Source organism: Sus scrofa, chromosome 11 (genome assembly GCF_000003025.6).
Source record: "Sus scrofa isolate TJ Tabasco breed Duroc chromosome 11, Sscrofa11.1, whole genome shotgun sequence".
In the NCBI taxonomy this organism is placed as follows: Eukaryota; Metazoa; Chordata; class Mammalia; order Artiodactyla; family Suidae; genus Sus; species Sus scrofa.
In genome coordinates, this window is record NC_010453.5 from 60,504,398 (window position 1) to 60,528,813 (window position 24,416).

General features: G+C 35.4%; 1 long non-coding RNA gene across 3 annotated transcripts in view; it reads right to left on the reverse strand.

The window, feature by feature from the left end:
* The window catches only part of LOC102165694, a 62,669-nt gene that overhangs the window by 32,536 nt on the left and 5,717 nt on the right, over positions 1 to 24,416 (reverse strand). For 2 of the 3 annotated variants that reach the window (XR_002336725.1, XR_002336727.1), the window contains exons 1-2: positions 11,497 to 12,133; positions 10,305 to 10,408 (exon numbers count right to left, since the gene is read on the reverse strand). This is a non-coding gene — a long non-coding RNA (uncharacterized LOC102165694). Of the gene's footprint in view, positions 1 to 10,304; positions 10,409 to 11,496; positions 12,134 to 24,416 lie in introns of those variants that run through there. The other variant, XR_002336726.1, reaches the window with a different exon arrangement.

A 24,416-nucleotide genomic window follows, 5' to 3' on the forward strand; every position in this document is an offset into this window, starting at 1 on the left:
GCTGTGTCTTATCAGTCTAGGAAGCAGCTCTACTGCCACTACCGACAGTCATGTAGCTTGCCCTGCCCAAGAGATACAATATTATCAGATAAAAATTGTCCAATGGCAAATATATATACCCTTACATTGATTAGCTGATTTATGTTTCTGAATCTTACTGTGAATGTCATTATAATGCAGGAAAATATAAGCATTTCCAACTCAGAAAAAGTGAACTTTTGATTTTCTTATGTGAAACTTATGTTCTTTTATAGAATAATTCATGGGACTTAAAATATAAAAAATTGAGAACTACTGGTTTAGAAAATAGAAAGTCAGCTGGGCAGTAACCATTCCCTTTCATGTAATCTCTGGTCAGCGATTGCAGGATTTTAAACCATGACTTCCTATAAACTTAGTAATTGTCCCAAACTAGTAATAAAGTGTATTACATTTTTAATAAAGATTTTTCTAAAAGTATAATATTAAGGTGATTCACTCATCTGGCATAGAGAAGATTAGCATCATCACTCTCTAAAGTGGTTAAAGTAGTAAACTAAATTAAGGAAACAGGCTACACAGAAGTACATTTAGAAATAAAACACAAGACAATTTTGGTTCAGTAGTTACCATCCTGCTAGGCCATATTTTTTTGTAGTTAATAATTATACACTCCCTCTCTTATACTGTTTATGCATTTTGAGCCATCAGTCGTTCAAAATGATTGTTTGAAATATATTTTTGAAAATTGGCCTTTGCCTCATTCATCACATGTGATTTTTCAACATACCCAAGAGTGGAGAAAGGAGAAAGAGAAGGGGTGAGGGGGAGAAGAAGGGAGAAAGAAAAGCAAGAGGGAAATTTTAAAAACATTATTGTGAAAATCTGGATACAGATGAATATCATGTTAAATAGATGTTATTATATAAATAATCCATTCTATCTGTTAAGAGAAAGAAAAAAATAAAATCATTATTGTTTATGACATTCTAGGATTGTCATAATATTTATGCTATAGAAGATTCAATGTAATAACAAAGGTAGCCACATAAAACAAGGTTAGCACCAGCTGACAAATAGAATTGAGAATAAATGAATCTCTGGTAGATTATTTTAAGTCTAGGAAAACAATTTTCTATTTAGCTTTAACTATTTGTAATTTTCTAGCTACCCAATTCAACCTATTCAAAAGAAATATGCTTCCAATGCATACCTATAATTCAAATATAAACCAGAAGAAACTGGTATAGTCTATGAATTCTATTGTCATTTTATTTAATTTCTTTTGCTTTATTAAGCACATCCTTATCTAGCTTTTAAAAACCAATTCTTTATCCAGGATGGCAGTTTCAGGAATTAAGTAAAAAGTCTCTGCGTATTTCTTGCTTAAAATTTCAACTGGACTGTTTTATGGTTTCTAAAGGGTAATTCAGCCCAATCTCATGCACAATAATGTGGGTTTTTTTTTTTTTCCAAGAGAACTGATATTTACGTGCTTTGCCAGTTTCTCAGAAACCACAACTATCCCAATCTCTATAAAATGAATAGTAAAAGGTTATAAAACCGTCTATATTCTATCTCTAAGGTCAAATGAAAATATTACAGAAGTCTTGGGGTATATAAAAAAGTTGAGAAATATGTAAAAAGTTGGTCAATTTTCTTGAACTTCTTTTCCTTCAGATATCCAATAGTGAACACACAGTGGTTAAGCAGACATTAAATAAGCTGAGAAAACCTCCAAATATTCAAAATTCACATTTTTCCCTCAATCCTAAATTCCTCTGAGAACTGCACTTCACTTGGAAATGCTTGGGAATGCAGCTCCTAATTCCCCTGAAGAGAAGTTTCTTTCCATTTTTCCTCAGCCACGAACTAATCAGTCTTAATTGTTCCCAGCTGTGATTTCTTCTCCCCGGGGTTTCTTCCTGCTGGTACCAAGCAGTACAAAATCATGCAATTTTGTTAAATTCCAATAAATACATGGGAGCTTTGTAGAACCTAATTTACTGTACAAGAATTCAAAAACACTGGAACTATCAAGTAAACTTTCACTAAACTTTGAAAGCTGACCGTATATTGAAGAATACTCCTTTTCAAAGAGGTGACAAGGTGTTGAACAATTGAAAGTTATATTTTTTATCATTAGATTTAACAGAATATTATTTATATTTCTGTGTGTAATGTGTGTGTATGTGTGTATATTTGTATGCATATATATTAAATTATTTGTGTTATATGCAAAATCTTTGTAAATTTAGATTTTTACTGAAATTATCATTTTAGCAAAAAGACATGAAAAATGGTTCAAAACTACATGATGTTATCTAGAAACAAAACACTTTGTGATAATACCAAGAAAGTGAATTAAAATAAAAAAACATTGCCACATTAAGGCCTTCATAAAATGAAATAGTTGGATCTCTCTTCCATTTTTTACTATCTCAAAAACTGCAAACGAATATACAATTTTTTTTCAATTTTTTAAATCCTAGTTATCAGAAGTGTTTTAAAATGATACGACCTGAAAAAGAATATCAGAATTTTATGGTTTTTAGTTTATTCATGCTGCAAACTGAACCATTTAGCTATTTTTAATTAATTAATCTCTAGTAATTATTTTCACACAAGGATAGAAAAAGAAGCAACAACAACAAAAACAATTAGAATAAATTAACTACATCTGAAAGTGATTGAAGACGTGACTGTGGGCTTTTTTATTAAAACCAGTGAATCCGAAGTTTCAATTAATGAACCACAATTCATGGCTGTTAGCTTAACTAATAAACTTTGTTACAAGGCAGAAAACTGAGGGTAATGAAGACAAAATATCAAAGCTTGAGAACAGGTTACCCTTGGCAGAAATTGTGCAAGTTTAAAGTACCTAAATAAGAAAGTGCATAAAACATTAAGGAAACTAACAATAATAATTGTTCTTTTGCACCTACGGTCTTAATGAGCTCACCTTCTATTACAACAACATAAGGTTTATTTGTGCTCAAAATAGTAGGTACATAGCATTAACATACTGTAATACATACATAGCGCTATGTAAAGTACTGTAAAATATTACCGTAAATAATGAGAAAAGACCAAAAATTTTTACATATTTCAGGGCTATATGGAGAATTTCTGAGGTAATTTTTATTTCTGAAAGTAATTTTATAAATAGTAATTCTATAGCTAAACATTTGCTATATTTATATTAATTGCCATGCTCTGAAAAGCCACTGGTTAGACAGAAATCAAATCTAGAAAATCTAAACTAAAAGAAGGATTGGATCATTCATGCTATGCTAGTACTCCCACAAAGGACACAGAAGGTGGATAAATTACAAGCTCCCACAAAGGACACAGAAGGTGGATAAATTACAAAAGTCATTTATTTAAAAGATCATATTACTGCAGAAGCAACTAAAACTGGCAATGAATAAAGTGGACATGGAAGGACCATGGAGAAGTGACCTAATGATCTGGACCCATTCTTTCCAAGGAGGTAGAGAGAGATTTGTTAATTCAGAGCACCAGGAAGAGGAGAAGAATATAGCTGGGCCTGGGCAGGGACCCACTACTGGGAAATCAAACCAGTAAAGTGTTCAGTGGCTGTAGAGCACTAGAAAAACAAGACTGTAGAACTGAGTAGCCTCAAGCAGATAGCCGTTTCCTCCAAAGACATGCGCTGAATTCTAACTGCACAGGAAAGACGCAAAATAGCTCAGCCAAAAACCTCTGAAACTTAAAGCAGACTTTTCTACAATGTTGTGATGTTGGAGGGAAAAGACCCTTCAGATGAAGTGGTTCCAGTGAACCCACTTCAGGGGAAAGTCTTGGAAGGAATGGTGTACTGTTGATCCAAGGCTGTATTTTCAATTTTTTTTTTTTTTTTTTTTTTTTAATGGGGAAAGGAAGACATTGAGAATCCATTCTTCCCCCTGGCAAAGGACTGAAGTTCAGACAAACCAGCAGAGACTTTAGTGTTCACAGAGGGTAAAGGTAACAAAATTGAAGACTTAAGGGCCTTTATAGACATTTGCTGATTTATGAAGATGCCTGAAGAAGGAAATTATAAGTAATGTCACAGGATTTTCTTCATTTGCTCATTGCAAAGGACAGAAACATCATCCAAGGATAGGGATCCCAAAGAATAATTTAAAAAATTGGGAGTCCTGGTTGTGGCTCAGTGGGTTAAAAACCCAACTGGTAGGCATGAGGTTTCGGGTTCAATCCCTGGCCTCACTCAATGAGTTAAGGCTCCAGCATTGCTGCAAGTTGTGGCATACATCACAGGTATAGCTCCGATCTGGCTTTGTCTTGCTTCTTTCATGAAAGATAACCTTATCTGGTGTTTCTGAGGTTTTTTATCCACAATGTGTAGCATTTACTCAAAACCATTATGTATGTCGCAGATGTGGCTCAGATCTGTGGCGTAGGCCAGTGGCTACAGCTCCAATTTGACCCCTTGCCTGGGAAATTCCATATCCCGTGGATGCATCCCTTAAAGGACCTCCCCCCAAAAAATGCAAGTCTACGGTCAAAGACAAAAATCGAACCAGAACGAGACAAAGTTTATCCAAAATCAATTCAGCTTAGAAATGGAAGTATAAGGTGCAAAGTCCCCTTTTCTGTTTGCTAAACAGAGGCAATTGTCATGCTTCTTTCATGAAAGATAACCTCATCTGGTACTTCTGAGGTTTTTTTATCCAAAATGCGTAGCATTTACTCAAAACCATTACATACCAATTAACTGATTACCAAGAAATTCAATTTTAGAAGATGATCCATTTATTGGAGTTAGCAGCTATGTGCTTTAAAGTAATAATGATTACTATGTTGATTAAAAAATACATAATCAAAAGTTAATCCTATAACTGATAATATGATATCTAAAATTAAGATAGCATTGGTTGTGTTTACTGCCAGATTGGACAGTGAAAGACAGAATTAGTAAAGTGGACGAGAGGTCAAAGGAAAATATACTAATTGAAGTAAAGGGAGAAACAAAAGACTGGAAAATCAAAAAAAAAAAAAAAAACATAAGAAGCATGTCAGTCCTTATGAGAAGGTATTAAACATGTGAACTTGGAGAAGAAAAAGAATGGGATAGAAGCAATATCAGAAGAAACAATGACTGGAATATAACAAAATTAATGGAAAAGATTGATAAACATTTTCAAGGAATGCTACAAAATCTGAAGCAAAATAATTGCATAGCAAGTCATATGTAGACACATTGTGATAAAACTGCTGAAAGCAAAGATGAAGAAAAAATTATTAAAAATAGCTCTTGAAATAAGACCCAATGCCTTCAAAGGAGAAACTTTAAAGTGACAGCAGATTTCCAACAGAAGTCAGAGAAGCCAAAAGACAAAAGCATGGTGTCTTTAACATTCATAAAAATAAATAACAACCAACCTCAAATTTTATGCCCAGTGAAAATGCCCTCTAAAAATGCATATGAAATAAAGTTGTTTTCAAGCAAATAAAAGCTAAAGCACATTGACAGAACACCTTCACAAAAAGAAATACAAAAGGGAATTCTTTATGAAAAAAGAAAAATGATCTCAGGCAAAATATAAAAGCAAGAAGAAGCTAATAGTACCAGAAAGAATGAAAAAGATTAGAAAAGGTTTTAAAAAGTGGGCACATACAAGCAAATATTAATGGTACTAAGTAACAGTAAAATTTTAGAAGTTGAAAAATGCATTGACATGTCCACTAAATGCAATTTGGTATCCTGAATAAGATTCTTAAATAGAAAAATATTATCAGATTAAAAACTAAGAAAATCTAATACTGAAAAAAGTATGTACTTTCATTAATAATATATCAGTCTTGTGAAATCAGTATTGTAAACTTGTGACAAAGTTATTATAATTATGTAAGATGGGGGCAAAATGGGTGTGAATTATACAGAAACTCTGTTACATCTCACAATTTTTCTATAAGTGTAAAACAAAATGTAAATTTAAAAGTTTATTAAAATATATAGAATTAAAATGAATGACAGTAATAATGCAAAATTTTGGAAAAATATAAGTTAGCACTAACTAAAATTCTAGCATTATCAAGAGAGTGATAAAAATAATAATTTAATGTAGACTAATAAAGATGCAGGAGGCATCCTCTAGAGCAATATTGTGTAATAGCATTTCCTGCAGTGAAAGAAACGTTTGATATCTGTACTGAAAATACCTTAACCTCTAGCCAGAGGAGACTATTATCCAGTTGAAATGTGGCTAGTGTGACTAAAGAAATAAAATTTTAATTTTATTTAAATTTAAATTGCCACCTGTGGCTAGCAGCTACCACATTGTTCTTAGAAGAGAAAAATTAAATAATAAAAAATTATATTTGATGAATTAAAAGCAAAGAAGTAGAGAAATTTAACATAATACAGGTGGTAATACAAATAGTAAAGTGGTTGGTATAAACTCAACCATTCAGTATTTCATTAAAAGATTTTGGACTGAGTGCTCCAAATAAAAGACAAATTACTTGCTACTTACATCCAGCTATATACTATTTATGAAAAGGAAAACACTTTAAATACAAGGACACAGAAAGTTTGGGGGGAAAAAAGGATAGGAAACACATACCAACCAAATGAACAATAATAGAAGATAAATGATAGATACATAGATCGATAGTGTAGGTCTATCGATAGCAGTTAAAGCAGATTTTAAGGCAAGAAAGATTCCCACAGATAAAGAGGGATATTTCAAAATGCTGAAAGATCAGTTAAAACAAGGACATTATAATCCCAAATCTATGTGTATACAAAAACATAGCTTTAAAAAATATGGGCAAAATTTGACAGAAATAATGAAGATGCACATCCTCAATCATATATGAAGATTTTAACGCAGATCTCTAGATGGCTGGCAGAAAAATCATACAAAAATAGTAAAGATATAAAATATATCTTAACAAACTTTATCTAATTAGCATATGTAAAATGTGTTAGAGCATTAGAATTAACATTTATTTCAAATACTTATGGGCTGTTTAACAAAATTGGCCATAATCTGGGCCATAATGAAAGGCAACACATTTTAAAATACTGAAATAATTCAGAGTATGTTCTGACATAAGAAATAATTACCAAAGACACATCAGTGAGAAAAAGACAGACAAACTAAGAGGAAAATAGCCTAATACCAATAGAAAAGAAAGCCACAAAAAAGATTAAACAGACATTTATCGAATATATCGAAATGCCTAATAACATATAAAAAAGTACTCAATATCATTAGACATCAGCAAAATGCAATTTAAAACCACGAGAGGCTTTTATAATTACACAGGAATGGTTAAAATGAAATAATAAAAGACAGTATTAAGTGTTAGCAATGACATGGAACAAATGGAACCTGCATATACTACCAATGGAAATGTAAGTTAGCACAACCGGTTTGGTAGAATGTTCAGTACAATTGTATATAAGCCATATACACGCATCCTCTTGTAACACTGTAATTTCATTCCTAGTTATACAAAGAACAGAAATTTGTACAGATGCTTATCAAAACGCATATGCCAGAAAGGTCACAGCAGGACTATTCCTAGTAAACTCAAGCTGGGGAAAAAAGAAATCCATCAGTAGAATGGATAAATAAATTATGGTCTAATCATGCTATGGATTACTATAGGGCAATAAGAAATTAACACATTAAAACTACATGTGATAGGAATAAACCTCAAACATAAAATGTTGAGCCAAAAAAGCCAGATTTAAAAAAATATATATCTACTGTGCGATTCCATGTAAATAAAGATCAGGCGAAACTAAGCTGTGTCAGTTTTAAAGGCATATTGATTGGAAGGGTAAATCAGGAAGTTTCTGGGATGCTGGTAGTATTCTATTTCTTTATCTGGGTTCTGGTGTTACCAATGTGTTTATTTTGTGGAAGTCCTTTGAGTTATATAGTCAGCTCAAAGATTAGTCTTCTTTTTGTAGGTATGTATGTTTCACTAAAATGTTCGAGCTGAATTTTGAATATGGAGGTATTGATTGGCAAGATATCTTTTGAGAAGTTGTCAGCCTTTGTTTATTTTATTTATTTATGTGTGTGTGTGTGTGTGTGTGTGTGTGTGTGTGTTTTGTCTTTTCAGGGCCACACCCGTGGCATATGGAGGTTCCCAGGCTAGGGGTCCAATGAGAGCTGTAGCCGCCGGCCTACGCCAGAGCCACAGCAATGCCAGATCCAAGCCATATCTGTGACCTGAACTGCAGCTCATGGCAACACCGGATCCTTAACCCACTGAGTGAGGCTAGGGATTGAACCTGAGTCTTCATGGATACTAGTCATTACCGCTGAGCTAAAACAGGAACTCCCTGATTCTTTTTTTTTCTGTCTCAAGAAATAAGTAAGTGATTCCCACATCCTACCTTCAGGTCTCTGAGAGGTGAGGATGGTGGTTGGTCAGAGGAGAACTGAGCCTCCAGTTCCATAGCCTCTTGTTTTCATCTCAGCCCTTTTCTTCTCAAAGCCCAAAAGCACTGATTACCTTCTGGGCTTGAGGGTATTAAAGCAGAGCTTCATTCTATACCTAGAATTTCCCCCACCCTTGACATCCATCCCCATCCATTCATTCTGGCCTAGCCCACCAGATGCCTCTCTCATCCATGTAACTCTCCATCAGGAACCCTTCATGTCCCTCCTTACCTCCAGGCCCATCAGTCTGTCGTCTGTTTCTGTATATCTGAACCCTAATTATATATAGTGTTCAAATTCTTTCTCAAGGGACTGGTGGGGTCCTCATGAAACAAGCAATGTTCCTGAACATTTTTAAGTTAAGAATATCCTTAAGTATTGTATAAATTAGGACACATCTCTGCCAAATGTCAAAAAAATTACTATCTCTCTCTATCCACAAGTATATCAAAGTCTCAACTTTGTACTTTCCGGGATACCAAAATAAGTGTCAAAAATCAATTTTGCAGGGCAGGCAAGAGATAAATCAATGCAGAGAGTTGTAAGAGCAGCATCTTAAATTTCAGTCCAAGATTAGCCTGACATAAACAAAGGCTGAATGGACAACTTCTTCAAAGATACCTTCCCAATCAATACCTCCAAAGTCAAGCGTCAGTTCAGTCAGGAGTAAGTGACAGCAGGAAAGGAAAATTTGCTAAGAATGCCCTCCCACCCCCACCTTTGCGTGGCGTTTTTAAGCCTCTCCTCTTCTCCTATTTTGGCTAGACATAGTGATCAGCATGAGAGTTTTTCCAAAGGCCATCAATTTGAACTGCAACCAGTGATGAAAAAAAAAAACCTAAGAAATATTGAAAATCACTCACATTTGTCTGCTGAGATCTTCCTTTCTTGATCTCTATGTGGCTACTTTAGATGTTCTTGTTCATCTAAAATAGTGAATTGGCTCCAGAAAATAGCGTTCATTTATAGATATCTTTACCTTCAGCTCCAGTTTTAGGAAAACACAGTTTGTTCATGGTAGGTTAAGTTTGGGGGTAATAGAAAGTCCCCAAAATCCCAGTGGTTTTTTTAAAAAAAGTTTTATTCCTCACTTAAGCAAGTTGGCAGTGGGTCAGGCTAATGCTTTGGGGGATCTGTTTTCTCTGCAATGGCTCAGGATCACACCTCCAAATGAATATTTTCTTCCTTGACCACATGGCAAGGGTGAAAGTGCTGAAGAGTCTCAAAATTAAAGGATTCATCCTGGGAGAAACATGGGTCACGTCTGCTCATGTTCCATTAGAACTATAAGTCGTGGCCACACATCACCTTAAGAGGCAGAGCAGTGCCATCTCTCCCTACAGTCTTGTCCAAAAGAAGGCAAAAATGAACTAGCAGTTAAATAAAAATATGCTGTTACTAATGCTTTATACCAGTCACCCAATCTGGACCAAGTTTTAATGTTTAAATAATATAAAGGAGAAACAATCAACACGAAGAAGGCAAACAGTAGGTAAGGAAAGGAAAACAGGTTCCCACTCTATTAGGAAATCAATTTTGCCTAGTTTCAGAGAACACTGACTTGAGAATTCTGAAGCCAACCTTCCTAGCTCAATAGAAAGAGTGACTTACCAGGTAAATGACATCAGCTAATGAGCACAAGAATGAGGAGTATTGCAATGTCATACACCAACTACTACCCCAATTCCAACCCTCTTTTTGTATACATACTTTTGCATGTCCTCAGGAAGAGCAGAGTAGATTTTTTTCTGCCCTTTGACTTGTGGTTGGGTCTGTAACCTGTTTCAGACAATTGCATGTGGCTAGAAGCGTGCAATTTCTGAGCCAACACCTTAATGTCCTCCTGTGTTTCCACTTGCTCTCTCACATCACTGCGTTTTCCAGAGAACATACCTTAGGTGGTGCTGTGGTCCCCAAGGAAGGATGAGAGATACATGAAAGGAAACCATCCTGGTCCCCACAGCCTGAAGCAGAGCTGCCCCAGGCATCCTGTAAGACTGAACAGAGAAGCGAAGTCACCAAGCTGAGCCCAGCCTACACCAGCTGAACATCTGCCAACCTTCAGAGGGGGCAAGAAATGTTACAAATGATTATGTTTTAAGCCATGGAATATCTGGGTAATTGGTTTTGCAGCAAGAATTAATCAATATATGATACATGCACCAGCCACTGGCCATTCATAAATTACAATGGATGAAGAAAAAAGAAAAACAAGAACCTAGAAAAAAAAAAAAAAAGGTGGGAGGGAGATTGCCATACAAATGAAAAGTAGTCTTGAGGATTCGGAAAGAAAAATAAAAATGAATATATTTAACATGACTATTTTCTTAATAAGATACATGAACTAAGAGTACATGTTCTAGGGAGTTCCCTAGTGGCTCATCAGGTTAAGGATCTGGCATGGCCACAGCTGTGGCTCTGGTTACTGCTGTGGTGAGGGTTCAGTCCCCTGGCCCAGGAACTTACATATGTCATGGCACAGCCAAAAGAATTTTTAAAAAGTGTATGTTCTGGCATGTGACTGCATTTACATGAAAAATTTTCAGTTACAAAAATTTCACGTTTTTACATAAGATATGATTTTAACTTAAAAAAAATCAGGAAAAAATGAAATTGGAATAGACCCAATGATATACATGAATTCCAATAATAATCAGTTTATGAAATTATAAACTTGAATATGATGTTTATTACAAAATCCTTCGGTATTAGACTGAAAGAAATATCTGCCTTTTGAAGGAGGCGACTTCTAGTAACACAAGATAAAGCATTAGTTCAAAAACTATGGAATTCAGTGACTTAAAAAATACATTAAAATGTAAACACATTTTCAAGGTAAACCTCAGAACAATGATTTTTCAAATGAGATAATGAAATATTTAAGAAAGCTAATTTGAAATATATTTGAAATGGAGACTGAAGTCAAGCGGGTAGCCAGGCCCTCACTGATATATGCCAAGCAAATACTGATTTGGCAGAATAATGAGTCCAACCAAACTGTGTCTATTTTCATGAAGAGGAAGAGGTGAAAGCAAATAAAGAGTAGTAAGAGGCTTAAGAGTGTGTAGGATCAATAGTTGATCACCTGGTCATAGTGACCCCAAGCAGCATTTTCTTTCATTGATGTTACTGAGAGATTTGAACTCAAGTATTCTCAGCTTCACTTGCATCAGAAACACTTTGGATACTTTTTCAAATACAGGTGCCCAGGCACCCCCCCCCCAGACTCCATTGGTCTGACACTGGTATGTGTTTAAAGATCCCTATGCCATTTAAATTGTACCCCAAGTTAATAATCATCTCTTCTGTGACCTATCCCGAGTACACACAAGTCAATTAATGATTAATTACAGTTGCTAAATCCCCAATCCCACGCTGTTCCCTGTCTCATTGCATTCAACCTGATTGGGTCATGTGCTCTGATTATCAAAACCGGAGGAGCTGTCACATTATTAAATATTTACAGAGTAACACAGTGATATTTTGGTAAAGTGCATCTCACAGTTGTTAAAGTGGATTACATAGCAGACAAAGGCAAAAAGTTATTAGTTAACTCCCCAAAGAACCTGCTGTATCTATAGAAATGATTATGTATGCAAAGAAAAACACTACTTCCCAGTTACATGAAGCAGAGTACATGTTTATGCTGAGGAAGGGACTGAAAAACAGAAACGAACTGTTGATGTGTCAGGTTCAACTTGTGAAAAACAAATACATTTTAAATATAGACAATATTGAGCTATACTTACAGGTGATTTATAAGCAGACACAGAAGCAATATTAGCTGAGTATCAATTAAAGTCCAGCTGTAGGAGCTAGGTATGTGGAATACAAAAGGGCACAGGAGAGACTTTTAGCAAAAGAAAGAAGATGGGAGGAGGGTAGAAAGTTGGAAGGAAGGGAGGGAAGAAGAAAAGGAGGAGGAGTGGAAGGATGGTGGGAGGAAGAGAGAAGGAACAGGAAAATCAATTTGGGGGGAAATCAAGCAAATAAAAACAATGGACCCATTTCAAACTTAGTATTTGCCAACATCGCTGCTTGACTGAAGTGACACAACAGAAAAGTCCTTTAGAAGCTATTTTCTCTAAACAAAATGATGTGCTTGCAGCTCTAGAACATCTCTAGTGCTAAGTGCAACCTACAAAACATCAGTTGAAAAATAGGCAGTAAGATGCTGAGCAGCTTTAAGAGGAAAAAAATATTCAACAGTTAAGGACTGTGCTCGGCTGCCCCTGTTTCTCTTCAAAAGGCAATCTGATTATAACTCTCCCAGATTTGGAAGTTACTCATCTGTCTGGGCGGGGGGCGGTGGCGGGGGTGGGGGGGAGTTGATCAGCCCTCTCCCACCAGCGCTGGGCAGATGATAGAACAAAAGGGCAGCAGACAACAGTGAGCCAAGGCAAACAGAGAGGACAGCGAGAGGGGGGGAGGAGAGGAAAGCAAATGGTACAGAAGCATTTTTTTTTATGCCAGAAATGTAAGAGTGCCTTTGTTATAAAACACAGGCGTTGATTTCCTGTTTCCATAACTTTGTGATTGGTGAGTTATTTTTACATTTATCTTAATGAGGTTACACCCTGCTCTGAGATTTCATAAGTCATTTTCCTGCCTATGAAACAAACAAAGTATTCTTCTCTCTGATGTGGTTTCTTCGTTGACCTTGGGATGGCTGAACAAGAGAAGGGTCCGGGTTACACATTAACCTCTGTGCCTGAGAGTGTGGGGGGAGAAGGAGTAATCAGGCTTTGCTAATGCTGAGGAATTCTTTCTTTTTTTTTTTTTTTAAATAGTTATTTCCCCAATAGCTGAGGAATTCTTTACCTGTGAGACTCAAAAGGCTGTGTTGTTTACTGTCTTTAGTTTGTACCCTGAAAAGTTACAAAGGACCAGAAAGTAAGCGTTTCCTAAATTGTGGAGGGAAAATTCTCAAAAAAGTGTAAATACATATTTGGCCTTGAACAACGCATCTTAAATCAAGTCTGACAAAAATCTGGTGTGGGTGCGTAAAAATTAATGGAACATGATTCATTGTGGGCATCAAATATTCAAATGAATAAAGAGCATAGCCAAGGAGACACAATTATTTTATTCTTCAGTTATTACCTGCATGCTGCAGTGGACAGAGGAATTTGGAATGTATCCTTTATTGCTGCCATGCTGCTTTGGGCACTGGCTTGGGAATTAAGGATCCATGCCTCTACATAATGATATATGATTAGCACTGTGAAAGTAATTGAACTCTTCGTTCTAGACAATCCCTTGCAGTGTCAGCAAGAAGCTGGAACAAACTGTGTCATTTAACAGAGTTATACTGTAAGTGAGAAACACCTCTGATCCCTGCACAATTAGCTTGCTAATAATTTTTTAAGTTCTCAAGATGAAATGAGAGAATTCATATAATAGCCCATGTAAATTTGCATCTGAGAAATAAAGCAATGCAAAGGCACTAAGAGGGATGGGAAATTTAAGGAAATTAACAATTGTTCTCTAATATAATAAAGACAGGTGTCAGGCTGTTAAAAGGATGATTGTTGTAACTGGAGCAGCTGAGGATGGTAAAATGCACAGCTGTTGTAAAAATTAGTTGTGTAGTAACAAAGAATACTACTTATTTTGCTGTGCACACCACTAAACCATGTTACAAGGAGCTTATATAAAGTATCCCAGAAAGTGAATAATAATATCGACACCTGTTTTACATGATAAAACCCTATAACTCAAATCAATGATATTGACACCAATTTTACACAATAAAAAGCTGTAACTCAAATCATTCACTAAAGTTTGGTGCCTTCAAAATCTCAGCACACTGGCTTTATTATTTATGGAGTTTCTTAATTTTCTTCATTAAGTGTTTAAAATATCTTAATAATCACTTTAAAATAGTAATATAATTGCATTAGGTTGCATTAATTTCAGAATGATCAAAATTTGAAAGTAATATGTTCTCTTTAAAGCTCATTAGTTCTAAAGACCATTTTATTCTGGGAATTTAGTTTTACCAAAATATTATTGTATTCAGTGCGGAGTGATGAATTATATTTCACGTAATTCTGTAAAATCTGATGAGGTTTCCTCTTGGATTAGGATTGGTCTATATTTTTTTCAATCTGAGTCACACTGACCTTTAGGAAAAAAAAGAGTTTATACGTATTCTTAAATGGAAATTTTGTTTCAACAGCATCTAATTAATTAACATCCTCTTGTACAACAGAAAATATAGAGCAGAAAGAAAAAAAAGTATCAAAATAGAGATGTGTCTCTATATATATGGATGCCTATGGTATTTATTTTTTAAAAGAATTGATGAATGAAAATTATTCCAGTCACTCATTTACAGCTTTCAGGAGAGTGTGCATTCCTTGGTAGCAGGGATCTGGGTTTATTCAGTGAGGCTTTTGCTCATAATGTTTTGTTTTGATGAATTGTAAATTTTTTTCACACCTAAGTCATTGCCCTCTCATGTGGATCCATTCACATTGTCAAGTGGCTGCTAGTTCTGCCAAATATGTAAATTGAAAATTAAAATAATCAACATATTGGAGCTGATAAATTACTCTGAGAATTAATCTCAAGCACCATTCTCATGCAACTTTGGAAACTTTTCTAGGTTTTATAAATGCTTGATGGCAGACTAAATAAACAGTTAACAATGTTAAACTGACCAGACACAAGTTATCAGCCAGTAATTTCTTGTTAGTGATCAGAAAAGTTTTGTTTCTTCCTTGGATAGATTTAAGTAGAGCATTCATCTTCTCTTATTAAAGTTAGTTTGATATTGCAAAAGCCAAGTGTTTAGAATTTAATTCTTTGGGTTTTTTTTCTTTTTATCTTTCTTTTTTTGTCTTTGTGTCTTTCTAGGGCTGCGCCCTGCAGCATATGGAGGTTCCCAGGCTAGGGGTCAAATCAGACCTACAGCTGCCAGCCTATACCACAGCCACAGCAACATGGGATCTGAGCCGTGTCTGTGATCTACACCACAGCTCACGGCAACACTAGATCCTTAACCCACTGAGCGAGGCCAGGGATTGAACTGCGTCCTCATGGATACCAGTTGGGTTCGTTAACCACCGAGCCATGAACAGAACGCCTCTTTGGGTTTTTTCTGCCTTGTTTTTGTTTGCATGTTTTGGATTTTGCTGGAATGAGGTTACTATGCAATTAAGTTTCTACTAGTATTTATTAACTACTGGTTCATTGAATTTGGATCCAAGTATAATAAACATGAACACTTTCTGGCTGGTTCCCTTGCAGATTAATATTTGAAAAATCAAACAGATCAATGTGAAGTAATGATGAATTTTTATATTACTGAACTGTTCTTCTTATAAAGAAGGAGAAAGCATTATATTAACTCTGTAAAGAGCATTATATTAACTCTGTAAAGGAGAAAGAGCATTATATTAACTGTGCAACTCTTTCCTTTACAGTTAACTTTTTCTCAACATTGCTTACGGTTTGGTTGAACTTTTTCCATCCTTTCAAGAGCAGCCACTTTGTGGATTCCAAAACCTTAGCAAAATTTTGCTTATAAGAAACTGGGTAAACTAATTTAATGAAAAATTCTATTGTTGCTGCTGATGTGGATGCCTGTCCAGGATATAGCTTCAGAGTGACATCAGCATTTTGAAGTGGTGAATCTGGTCACAGCATATTTAATAACATACTGTAATTGGTTGGCTTTTCCATTATCTCTGCCACTGAGATATAAATCAAACTTCTCTAAATATTTTGTTTTTCATTAAAGTAACTGTCTCTTGAACAAATGAGCTGAAATTCTTAGATAAGTTTATAGAAATATAAAAATGTATGAAGGGGTTCCCGTTGTGGCCCAGTGGTTAACAAATCCGACTAGGAACCCGAACGTGGGTTCGGTCCCTGGCCTTGCTCAGTGGGTTAAGGATCCGGTGTTGCCGTGAGCTGTGGTGTAGGTTGCAGACATGGCTCGGATCCCTTGTTGCTGTGGCTCTGGCGTAGGCCGGCGGCTACAGCTCTGATTAGACCCCTAGCCTGGGAACCTCCATATGCCGCAGAATCGGCCCAAGAAATGGCAAAAAAGACAAAAAAAAATTTTTTTAATATAAAAAGTAATAAAAATGTATGTAACAAAAAAACTATTATATTCAGTTCTAGAATTATGACAAATCCCAAAGCATAAAAAAAGCATGAAGCTGGGCCCTAGAAGCCAGAAAATTTAGGATTTAGATTATGTATTATGTCAGCAACAGAGAACATGGTGAAATTTCCATAGTTCTTTATCTGTCCCTTACCTTCTTCAAATGTAGTAATTGTTTATTTACCTTTTCTTCCTTGCTTTCTGCCTCATGTCTATATCCAAAACTATGCCAATGGCAAAAGAGTGGGCTTTTGTTTTTCTTATGGTTCTATGCCCTGCAATGTCTAACAGATTGCCTTTCATTTAAAGGGTTCACAAATACATTTAAACAAATTGATCAGATGAACACCCATGATTCAACACTGTAGTATGGAAGTCAAGATAATGCACAGAAACCAACAAAGAAGAAGGTATTTATAAGCAGTAGGGAAAATAAGCAGGAAACAGCAGAGGCTTTAAAAAAATAAAAAGAAGCAAGCAGACAGCTTTCAGGATGGTTGCAGCAACTGGAGAATCCAGACAAAGTGAGAATTCATCTCATTCAGTACTTGAATATTAGTCAAGTGCCAGGCTGCATGGTGAACACTGGGTGACAGCAACGAATGTGACAAACATCTCTGATCTCCTGCAGCTTATTATTTAGTGGAAAGCATAGTGAAGGAAATAAACATTGTTTTGAGTAGAGAGTAACTAGTGGACAAGGGGTGGGGTCATTCAGGACTTCTAAGAATAAATGATATTTATTCTGAGACCTAGAAGTTGAGAAAAAAAGAATGACCATTCAAAAAGTGGGAAGAAATACATTCTGAGCTGAGTACACATGTGCCAAGTTCCTGAAAGAGAGAAAACCAAATGTCCAAGAAACCAGAAATAAAAGCCAGTGAGGTCAGAGGAGTATGTGAGAGGGAATTTGGCAAAAGATGAAGTTGGAGAAAGAGGCAGTGGGAAGATATGCAAAGGCTTGAAAACCAAGATAAGACTCTTATTCCAAGTGCCATGGGAGAGTTTGACACCTACTCCAAATGCATCAGAGGTCATGATCTAATTTAACTTAAAAACTTTTCTTGCTGCCATGTGAAGATTAGATTTAAGGGAAACCAGAGTGGAAGTGGGAAGGCTAGTTAAAGGCCATAGAGGTATCTCTGAAGTGAGACGATGGCAGCCTCAATTTGAGCAATCACAGTCATGACAGGGAAAAATAGAGCTCTTTGACTGAATATCCTTTGCTGAAGCATTAGATAGTGCAGATGGGAATAAGGAAAGCAAGGAACCAGGGCTGACTTTAGAGAAAATGGGTGAAAGTTAATGCATTTGCTGATACGGTATTGCCTCTCCAACAGAAGGGAGGGAACACCGAGGTTGGGTGGAAGAAGGAATCAGGAGTCCACTTTTAGTTCTGTTCAAGTGGAAATACTTCCTAGAGGGCATGTCTGTATATGTGAGTTTGGAGGACAAAGGACATGTCTTGGCTGAGATATTAATGCGGAAATCACCTGCATAATATAGTATTTAAAGGAATGAAAATGTATGAGATCATCCAGAGAGAGAAAAGACAAAGGCAGGAGTTCCTGCTGTGGCACAATGGGTTAAGGAGCCCTCGTTGCCACAGCTGTGGCTTAGGTTGCAGCTGCAGCTCAGATTTGATCCCTAGCCTGGGAACTTCCACATTCAGCCAAAAAAAAAAAAAAAAAAAAAAAAAAAGGTCAAAGGTAGAGAGATCCACGTGCCACCAGCAATCGGAAATGTCATGAGAATCCCTTCAAATTAATCTGTTTCTGCCCAGACCTCCTAGATTTTTCCATCTAGAGTCAGCTACAAGGAACTAGGCATGGTCTTTATAGGATCCTCCAGTGGAAACAGGAGACTCATCCCTAATCAACTGAGGGAAATAGGTAACTGGAAATTAATATCAGGTGTTAATAATTTGAAATTTCTGTTTTAGTGCCCCCAACAGACCTTTTGATTAAGAAATATCAAGCGACCTAAGACCAAAGCCTAGGCTGCAACCTAAGGAGGAGGAAATCTTTCTTCCATGTACACATTTGGGTTATATGCCAGTCCTATAAAAGCTTAAGATTCCTGGCCACCTTCAGTTATAATTACTAATGAAATATTGATCTTCTATGCCCCAAGGCACATACTCTCTTTCCCATTCCCCATTGTGCATGGTTTTCCTTCCTGATCAACATCAAATCTTAGGAATAGAACCAAAGTTAATTCTGATATAAGTAAAAATAAGTGATAACTTTGAAATATTGCTGTTCCCTGTGAAACTTCCTTTACAACACAAATTTGGAAAATTATGTTGGCACTGAAAACATTAAACACAGAAATAAAGCCTTCAGTGGTGGGATTTCAGGGGATTGTATTCAGGAGTGATTAAGAAAGATGGAGGAGAGAGAATGGGTTTTAGGCTACTATTGGTAGTATTAACAAATGCAGTGAAATACCCATTTAGGAAGCAGAGAATATAGATTTGGCTAAAATGCATTTCTTAGATATCATATCCCCTTCATTGATTACAAAGCATAGGTACCCTGACCCAATTGAATTCTGTATTAAAAATTAAAATGAAGCATCAGTCTTTTTTTCCAACAAATTTTTTTTCATAAAGAACTGAGAAGTATGTCCCTCTTGATAAAAATAACAATAATGATGCTTAAGGTTTGTTTTGTATTTATGTATTTATTTTTCTCATATGAGAAAAAATGAAATTTTTTAAATGCCTCCAGCACCCTTCCGCTTAGGAGAAACAAAAGCAACACACACTGCAAAGTACTGGATTTAAAAGTAGAGCAGAGGCCCTATTATTTGAAACACAGTTCAAGGCAATGCAGACAATAAAGCCATTGGCTGGGGTAAAATTTAACTGACCCTTTCAAGGTTGAAAGAGATCTTCAATCAAAATGCTTGCTCTGTCACTAGAGGAAGAGCTCTGTATTGAATTGATTTAATAGTAAAACTTACTGAAATCTCTCTCACTGGGTAAACAGAGACTAAAACAAAAACTACAACAATAAAAAAAGCTACCACAGTTGTGGTAAGTAGACTTGTTGAGCTGCATATCTCTACTTCAAAGGATACACAGATGAGAAGATTTTTTTTTTTAAGTAAAACAAGTCATAGTGACAAAAATTTTCTTTAGGAATAATGTGATTCCTTCCTCCTGTTGCATTAAATTTACTCAGTTATTGTGGACGCTTTTCACCAGACTTTAGACATCTCCTATGTGATATTTAAATAAAGTCTGGTGTTTTGGACACAAAAGGATATTTATGGTTTGCTGTAGTGCACTTACTGTCCATGTCACTGACCCACCTTGAGGGCTGAATCCACGAGGGAATGTTTTCCTGCAGTAAATGCGGCGCAGTAAATATGATGCTAGCTTGTTCTTCTTGGGAAACGGAAAACAATTTCTTTGGAAGGTGAGGCTATGATTTTCATCCTGGTGATGTATCTTTCAGGGGCTCTGTTTTGTTTTTCAAGCTCTTGACCACTTTAGTCACAATCACAGCAGATGCACAGGGCTGTGGTTTTGAACACGCTCAGATCAGTGGGTGGTTTGAAATGATTTGACAAGCTGAGACCAGTGTGTCTTCTTAGTTTTACAATGAAAAACAACAGCAAGGATGACTGTATTTCTACTGCGTCTCTCTGGGAGCAAATCTGATTGCTGCACAAATTCCTCTTAAAGAAATGTTAATAGAAGACGTAATTCTGACACCTCCAATTGTGGGAAGTGAAGTCAGAGGCCACACAACAAACCTAGCGCCATTATTAATTTCACACTTGAGTAGAACCACACAGTTAAGCACTCACTGCATGAACTCAAACTACAGCACACAACTGGATTTAGTGATAACCAAAAAGGAAAGTTGAATTTAAAAAAAAAAAATGAAAACTACAGAATTCAAACCTATCACAAAAAGTCTTTTTGACTAAAATATGTATTTATTGGGTTTGATCATAATTTATTGTATGTAATATGAATGGTCAATGAGACCAAAGCATACGTTATTTCAATTATTTACAGCAATTTTCCAGATAGTTCTGCAAATGGCTATTCCTCTTGCCTGGAATCTGAATTAGGATGAAAGTATTCTCCTCTCTTTCTTTTTTTATCCCTAATTGTCACAGTTACTTTTACTTCGCTCAATTTTTCACTTTGATAATGCATATCTCTCCCAGTTACCAAATTTTCTCAAATAATTTTGTGATCCTTAGAAAGGCTTTATAAAGACCAGGAGATCACAATTAAAACAGTGGCCTGCATTAGAAGTACAAATACATTCACTCATTAACCTGGTAAATAAATGGACAATACCAGTTTAGAATGATATTGGTTTAGAAGAATGAGTAGTGAAAGGAAGAAAAGAAATTACCCAGAAAAAAAAAAATTGCTTGCCAAATGTGGAAACCTGATACGCTTTTTGAAGCAGTATCTAAGTAATTTTAATATTGAATTTCACCTGACTTCTAGCTGTTACCAACATAAGACCTAACAATTCACACACACACACACACACACACACACACACACACACACACACACACACCCATTCCTGTAAGTTTTGTTCCTGTGTTCCTGTGTTTGTCTTAAGCTCTGCATCTGTTTCCAACCCATCAATGAGATTTTTTGGTGACTGGAATTTAGACATGCGTAATGGACTTAGTGTTTCACTGTCTTTGTACAAGGGAATATATATTCTCATCTAGATCAACGTCCTCTTTCCTACATTAATACCTACAGCTGTGCCCTATCCATCAGATAAGTGGATGCTAACACAGATGTTAACAACCAAAAAAAACCATAAGTGAAAACATTGTTAGAAAAAAGTTGCATGTTCCTCGAAGCTAATTGTTACTGACTTGAGTATTTTTAAAACTGATCCCAAGCAAAATGATTTCCTAAGTTATTATTGGAACCATGATAATTCATATCCAAAGACTGATGTGCTGAAAGCAAAGGTTGAAAGCATTTGATTTAAAATTCTCAATTTTCTACTGCAATTTATGCATATGAACATTTTGTATACCTCAGGGTATACAAGCTGTCCCCATGAAAAAAATCACATTTTAGTTGAAAAATACTTTCAAGATGTGGAGCACTAAAGAGGGCAATTTCTGTAGCAGGCAAAGATAGCCACAAAGGAAAGTGTAACTGCTTGAAATCTAGATAAAGAAAAAAAAAAAATCAGTGGACTGGTAGTTTTTGACATGACTTTTTTGAACAGATTTAGTAGTAGACCCCATGCTTCCTTGCCTTATATTGTGAAAAGCTGACCAACCCACACCAGGTCTCATCTCAGAAGTACATGTTTAAGATTTATGAGTACATTTTGAGACTTTATGATTGCCATTTGATTTATGATGTGTATAGTGAATTTTCTAGTAATATGCAGGGTGCAGGCACTCAAAAGCAAAGAACGTATTATTTTCCAATCATTTTACATCAAAATACAGAAAGATATGAAAGTGGGATTGAAAAAATGCCACATTTCTACTATTCCCTGACTTGCTCTCCTCCTTTTCACTCTTGATATCCCCCTCTTCCCCAGGGTGCTGTGTTGTAGCCCATCCTGAAGGCATATTATGCTTTCACTACAGCTGCTGCTGCAACATCTTTGACCTATGTGCCCACTGTGTTTATGGTCCATATATTTTCATGAGAAATCAATGATTCTATTTTTTTTTTTCTAAAGGGACCCAGGAAGCCAAGGGTTTAAGGGAGGTTAAGGTCCAACTTGGCAGTATTTACAATTAGAGAAGTTTAAAATTTTTACAAGGGCTCTTTATATCATCATGTCATAGGCATAGTTTCTAAGTTCATAGAGAAGCTATTATTCAAAAAAAAAAAAAAGGATTGGACCAATAGCACTGATGAATATATCTATTCCATAGTTTTGGTGTTAAAGTCATGGAATTATCACTCTGATCTTGTTTAAACTAACAAGAAGCCTCAAATGTTTTTCTGACAGTAGACAGATCTTTGAAGACTTGGCCAAATAGTTAAAGCCGTGAGAGATATTCAAAAATTAATCGTCTATCATTATTATATTTGCAAAAGTTATGTTTCCAAAGAGATAAAATGAAAAGGAAAAGAAGGCAGGATTCCCAAAACGTTGAAGGTCTTTACAACTTGCAAAGGAGGTCATGTAAATATTAAGAGCCCAAGAAATACAAAGTCTAATCAAGTAATAGAGCATCATGAGTGGGAATTTCCCATGAGTAGTCCTGGAAAATAGACTTCTGATACTCTAGGTTTATGGCTCTAAATATGAGTGATTATAAATAGGGCTTATAATGCCCCATCAATGTCACAAAAAAGAGGCAGTGAATATTCTGTCAAATGTCTCTGTTCATTGTGTAGCCATAACTGAGAAGATATCTCCCAAATTGCTTGAGATGCTAAAATTGTTTATTTAAAAAATAAGATTCTTTAAACCCAGAGCTGGTATAAAATTAAGTCTGGAGAGGCCTAAGAGAATCAAGCATGTGGTGTTAACATCTTTGTATTAAGATATCTGGGCCTTTAGCTACTATAATTTGTAATGTTCCAGAGAATTTTTCCTATAAGAGGAAAAACGTTGTGATTTCAATTTAAAATGTGTTGCTGCATAATTGATTTCAACTTGTGATTTAAAGTTGAAAGTGTAAGTGAAATACTAATGAAAAGTATCGGACATTTAATGGAACTTACAAATAACCATTTTAATAAGTTTAATGAGTAAATGTACTACTGGAGCATTTGAACATTGGTCAGTCAGAAAATCAAATTACCCAAAAAGTATATTTGATTATATCAATAAGAATTTAGTTTAAAATATTTACCAATCTTTCTCTTAAACAACACCAATCAATAATTAAAATCTTCTCAAAGTATTATTAAATTCTTTGAGTTTTATAACTATATAAGTTGATTTATAAGCCTAACAAAGAACTAAATTTTTAAAATTTTTATCTGTAACAAATTTAATATTCATTTTTAAACAATAATTATTTTGTGCACAGACACATACATACACATACACATGCACACAAACCCTTAGAAAAATCTATGAAGTCACATTCATGACAAAGACTTTGGGATAAAAAGAATTTGGATTTTTTTCCTCTTAGAAGTAACTATACTATGCTAGACAATATAACAAAAAGTAAACAACAACTGTTAGGTATTAGCAAAATTGACTCTAAATAAATCGTGTAATTATTTCAACAGAAAAGGTGAAATAGCTTCATTGATTTTTTTTTCTTTTGAATCTGGTTAAATTTAATTATGTGAAGAGATACATCTAAAGCTATTAATTATCTAGTTGGCTTACAACATTCCTACTCTTTGTTTCTAAATTTTGGAAATGCTAAGTATAAATATAGTTGAAGCCACATTATCCACTGGGTTTTGAGCATTAATTTATCAGTTAATGGCAAAAAAGAAAAAAAGGTTCAAGCAGATAATCATTAGAAATAAATTTTAACATAAAAACACATTTGTTTGCCTTTCTCTACATATAGATATTTGCTCTGATTATAAATCCACAGATTAGTATTCTCCACACTCAAGAGTTCATTATCTAAAGTTTCCAGTTTTCGTCTTTAAAGTGATCCAAGAACTTAAAGCAGGGGCTAGCAACACAAGATACCATCAGCTGGTACTCCTTCTATCTGCTCCCACAGCTCTTGCTCATACTTAGAAACTCTTTTATAGTGACCCACCTTTATTGATTCTTTCCATGGCATGCAACGTGGTTTTCATAGAAACAAAGATAGAGCTCCTATGATATCTAGATACGCTGGCAGTTATGTACCTATGTCATGATATATAATGAAATGCATATCATAAAATCCTAATTAAATATAACCTTCTTATTTCAGTTCCCATGTCAACACCA